Below are 6,075 nucleotides of genomic sequence, written 5' to 3'. Positions count from 1 at the left end.
GTCACACTTTGCCTTTACCTGCACCACAAACACATATTGCAATGCATGAGTATTTAATAAACACTCAGTAAGGCAATCCTCCCATCTACTGGGCTATACACACAAGCAATAGAGACATCTCTAACCATCAACCAACAATCATCAATCAACAATCAACAATCAACAAGCCAAACAACACATAAACAAGCAGATTAGAGAAATCTCCAGCTTAGTTAAGCCATGGTCCTGCACTTACCTTAACAAGTGATTCACAAAACTAAATACAACCAAATGAGAGGCTTTCCAATAAACAAGAACAACCAAACTTGTTCCTACAACCAATCACAACAACAAACAAATATTGAAAACAAACTGTGAGAAAAACAGAAAAGAACAACCTCACAAGTGAAACCACGAAATCAAAACTAACCGTTAACTTTCTAATCCCTCCAGTGAAAAGCAAAGTATATACGTCCAGAAGCGTCCCACAAAATTTCAGCACGATCAGATTATAGATGAAACCGAAATCGTCTCCGTAACACCCGCTGGTCTCAATCCGTGAATGAGATGAAACGCCCCACGAAACTGCCAATATCTCCTAGAATATTAACCCAAATTCACTTCTGTAAAAAGGCGAGTGTACAAAAATCTCTTCGCTACAACCATACCAAATATCAGTACCTTTCAAAACGATTTGACAAGTCGAATCTTCCTTCTCCCAAATCCCTGACAGTTCTGTTTCTCTTTTAACACTAAGGAAAAAGCTTGATTTCCTTCTCTTTCTCCTTTGCACCAAATAACCAACACTTAACAGTCTTTCTCTCCCTCTCTCAGATGAAAATGTCGACCAAAGCACAAAAGCATGAGAGGAGGCGTGAGTTGAGAAAGAGTTTAGGGCTTTTTGGTTTAATTAGATTAAACCAGGATTTAATTAAACCAAAATTAATTAAAATCCACTTTTTTGGTTTACTCAACATAATCCAAACTCTATTCCTGGAACACGGATGTTACAATTCTCCCCCACCAACATAGATTCGTCCTCGAATCTCGAACAACCATCAGTCAAGGACTCCCGTGCAACCGTCTCCACGGCCCCCACTCCTGCGACCGATCTATAGAAGGTCACCTCTAGGCAATTGACTCACGCTCCAGGCGTCATTTGCTCTCGACTTTTGGACTTTCTTTTACTCATAGGCCTAGACCTTGAGTTCTTATTGGCTCCTCATCAGACCTAAGTTTGCATGCCAAATGTTGGCTCCTCATCGGGCCGAAACCCGCATGCCATAATATATAAGGAAAAATCCAAGTTTGTCTCTCGGGTCGTCACCCTACAGCGCGCCTCCAGATCGTCATCCGAAGTCGATATACCAACCATAATCCTGAGTCACAAAGTCTCCGAATATGGCAGTACTAGGAGAACCAAAGTCCTCCAAGAGTTGCGAGCAAACGATTCTGAGCACATCTAAGTCCTATCCCTATCCAGGTTTCCTTCCCGTGGCTCGCGTAAAACATTCTAGATGTCCTACCAACCACATATCCCCTCACTGGAATACCTCATGACCACACAAGGATCATATATTAGCCACAAGGGCTGCCACAAAGGCCAAACAAAATGTCCTAAAGAGGACCGCCACCAAGGCCAAACAAATGTCCTAAAGAGGACCGCCACCAAGGCCAAACAAATTTCCTAAAGAGGACCGCCACCAGGGCCACACAAATGTCCTAAAGAGGACTGGCTAAACAGGCACACTGGCTAAACTGCCCGCCACAAAGGCCATCTGTCCCGAAGGACCGTCTGTCCCAAAGGACCATCAGTCCCGAAGGACCGTCTGTCCCGAAGGATCATCAGTCCCGAAGGACCGTCTGTTCCGAAGGACCATCAGTCACGAAAGACCGTCTGTCCCGAAGGACCATCAGTCCCGAAGGACCGTCTGTCCCGAAGGACCGCCTAAACAGGCACTCTGGCTAAACAGCCTGCCACAAAGGCCACACAATAACAAAAGAATACCGCCACACACGGGCACACTGACTCAAAAGTCCGCCACTAAGCCCATACAATCCCCTCCAAGGCTCTCCACCGCTAAAATGGACAAATTCCAACTCCCATAACACTTTCCATATTTAACACTTTCCATTTTTGGAAACTTTCCACTTTTGGAAATTTCTATTTCAGGAAACTTTCCTCCCGAAACCCCGCCTCACGGAAACTTTGTACCCCGAGCACCACCTCATCTTGTTACTGAGTCGCACAACCAACCACCCCAAGCGACCAAGTAAACAAGAGAGATGGGCTGGAATACTCCATTCTCGCTCTAGCCACAGATTACAGATGGGACCAGGCTAGACAAGCTCAAGTCGCGGCTTGCTTCTCATACCACTTCTTAACCCTTGCCTTCGTCCTCACCTCAGGCTCCCAAGTCTGCTCCTCAACACCATCATAGTCCCAATGGACGCTCATAAAAGGACTCTTCTTCTTCCAAAGTTCCTTAATCCTCCTCTGGAGAACCCTCAGTGGTCTCGCTTCCAAAGTCATGTTAAGCTGAAGATCCTCAGGAATCTTAGCTAATCATCCTCACGGAGACACTTCCTCAACATAGAAACATGGAAAACCTTATGGAATGCACGCATAACCTTAGGTAACTCCAGTCTATAAGCCACTTGTCCAACACACTCAATCACTCTGAACGGACCCATATACCTCGGACTCAACTTAGTCTCAGACAATGACCTGTTCGGACCCTGCAACATGGCCATCTTGAGGTACACTCTGTCTCCTACTTGAAACTCAAGATCTCTCCTCCTCCTATTAGCATAACTCCTCTGCCTATCCTGAGCCTCCTTCATGTTCAGCTTGAGAACCCGAATCTTCTCTGAGGTCTCCTGAACAAAACTAGCGCCAAACATGCTCCTCTCCCCCACCTGAGTCCAGCATAATGGTGCACGACATGGTCTCCCATGAGCCTCATAAAGAGCCATATTAATACTCGCCTGATAGCTGTTGTTGTTAGCAAACACTACCAGGTTCAGGTGATCTGCCCAATGGCCACCTCAGTCCAACACACACATCCTCAACAAATCCTCCAGCGTCTGGATCGTCCTCTCTAACTGTCCATCAGTCTTGGGATGATAAGCTGTACTGATATGCACCTTAGTGCCCATCTCTGTTTGAAATGCCTTCCAGAACACCGAAGTGAACTTAGAATCTCTGTTAGACACAATTCTCGCTGGAACCCCATGCAATCTGACTATCTCTCTCACATACTTCTTAGCCAAGACCGCTGCTCCATCAGTCTTCTTAATGGCGAGAAAATGTGCTGACTTAGTCAACCGGTCCACAATGACCCAAATAGCATCAAAGGTCCGTGACACTGGCAATCCTCCCACATAATCCATAGTGATCATATCCCACTTCCACTCAGGAATGGGTAGACTCTTCAGTAACCCGCCAGGAACCTGATGCTCAGCCTTCACTAGCTGACACACATCGCACCTCGAAACCCAACTAGCCACATCCTTCTTCATCCTGACCCATTGATAGTATCTCTTGAGATCACGGTACATCTTAGTCGCTCCTGGATGAATAGAAAACCTGCTCGTATGAGCCTCTCTCAGGATCTCCTGTCTCAGCTCCTCATCCTTGGGCACATAAACCCGACCGTACACCAAGATAGTACCATTATCTGAGACCTGATACTTTGAATCCACATCCTTAGAGGCATTCACCAGCCCCAAATCCTTCTCCTGAGCCAACCGCACCCTACTCAGAAGATCTGCTCTATCAACTGCTTCCAAACCCAACGGTTCCTGTGAAACAGCACACAACCCCAACGCACTGATCTCTCCTGCCAGAGACTCCATCTCCTGCTCAGGCAAATCCAACACTGGCGTAGTAGTCAACATCTCTTTCAGGCTTGCAAAACCCTCCACTCACTCCTGTGACCAAACAAAAGGAACATCCTTCCCTATCAACTTAGTCATTGGACGTGCCTTGCTTACAAAACCCTTCACAACTCTCCTGTAGTAACCTGCCAACCCAAGGAAACTCCTGATCTCTGTGGCATTCTGCGGTCTAGGCCAATCTCTGATAGCCTGAATCTTCTCCGGATCTACAGAAATTCCCTCTGCAGAAACAATATGACCCAAAAACCCATCTCATGCTGCCAAAAACTGCACTTGCTCAACTTAGCAAACAACTTCTGCTCCCGCAGCTTCTCTAGAACTGCTCTCAAATGCACTGCATGCTTTTCAGGACTCTTAAAAAATACCAGGATAGCGTCGATGAAAATGATGACAGACACGTCCAAAAACTCCTGAAACACGCAGTTCATCAACCTCATAAATGCTGCTGGCGCGTTAGTCAACCCGAACGACANGCTCCTCATCCTTGGGCACATAAACCCGACCGTACACCAAGATAGTACCATTATCTGAGACCTGATACTTTGAATCCACATCCTTAGAGGCATTCACCAGCCCCAAATCCTTCTCCTGAGCCAACCGCACCCTACTCAGAAGATCTGCTCTATCAACTGCTTCCAAACCCAACGGTTCCTGTGAAACAGCACACAACCCCAACGCACTGATCTCTCCTGCCAGAGACTCCATCTCCTGCTCAGGCAAATCCAACACTGGCGTAGTAGTCAACATCTCTTTCAGGCTTGCAAAACCCTCCACTCACTCCTGTGACCAAACAAAAGGAACATCCTTCCCTATCAACTTAGTCATTGGACGTGCCTTGCTTACAAAACCCTTCACAACTCTCCTGTAGTAACCTGCCAACCCAAGGAAACTCCTGATCTCTGTGGCATTCTGCGGTCTAGGCCAATCTCTGATAGCCTGAATCTTCTCCGGATCTACAGAAATTCCCTCTGCAGAAACAATATGACCCAAAAACCCATCTCATGCTGCCAAAAACTGCACTTGCTCAACTTAGCAAACAACTTCTGCTCCCGCAGCTTCTCTAGAACTGCTCTCAAATGCACTGCATGCTTTTCAGGACTCTTAAAAAATACCAGGATAGCGTCGATGAAAATGATGACAGACACGTCCAAAAACTCCTGAAACACGCAGTTCATCAACCTCATAAATGCTGCTGGCGCGTTAGTCAACCCGAACGACATCGCCACAAACTCATAAACCCATACCTCGTCTTTCTTCTTGATGAACACCGACGCTCCTGATAGACTAGTTTTCACCTAGGGTATCAATTCCCTATGCAGTTGTAGTACAAAGGGTTATCAATCCAAATGGTTGTTATGCTAGCAGATAGGATGCAATCAGAATCAAGCAAGTCAGGCCAAGCAATAGGGGGTTTGGTAACAGTCCTAAGATAAACAGAGTAAAAGAATATAAACAAGTGAACCACACGACCTAATCACTCGATGCAAGCAATCGAGTACAGGATCGAGNTCCAACACTGGCGTAGTAGTCAACATCGCCTTCAGGCTTGCAAAACCCTCCACTCACTCCTGTGACCAAACAAAAGGAACATCCTTCCCTATCAACTTAGTCATTGGACGTGCCTTGCTTACAAAACCCTTCACAACTCTCCTGTAGTAACCTGCCAACCCAAGGAAACTCCTGATCTCTGTGGCATTCTGCGGTCTAGGCCAATCTCTGATAGCCTGAATCTTCTCCGGATCTACAGAAATTCCCTCTGCAGAAACAATATGACCCAAAAACCCATCTCATGCTGCCAAAAACTGCACTTGCTCAACTTAGCAAACAACTTCTGCTCCCGCAGCTTCTCTAGAACTGCTCTCAAATGCACTGCATGCTTTTCAGGACTCTTAAAAAATACCAGGATAGCGTCGATGAAAATGATGACAGACACGTCCAAAAACTCCTGAAACACGCAGTTCATCAACCTCATAAATGCTGCTGGCGCGTTAGTCAACCCGAACGACATCGCCACAAACTCATAAACCCATACCTCGTCTTTCTTCTTGATGAACACCGACGCTCCTGATAGACTAGTTTTCACCTAGGGTATCAATTCCCTATGCAGTTGTAGTACAAAGGGTTATCAATCCAAATGGTTGTTATGCTAGCAGATAGGATGCAATCAGAATCAAGCAAGTCAGGCCAAGCAATAGG

Source organism: Camelina sativa, chromosome 15 (genome assembly GCF_000633955.1).
Source record: "Camelina sativa cultivar DH55 chromosome 15, Cs, whole genome shotgun sequence".
Classification (NCBI taxonomy): domain Eukaryota; kingdom Viridiplantae; phylum Streptophyta; class Magnoliopsida; order Brassicales; family Brassicaceae; genus Camelina; species Camelina sativa.
This window is presented reverse-complemented; position numbering follows the sequence as displayed.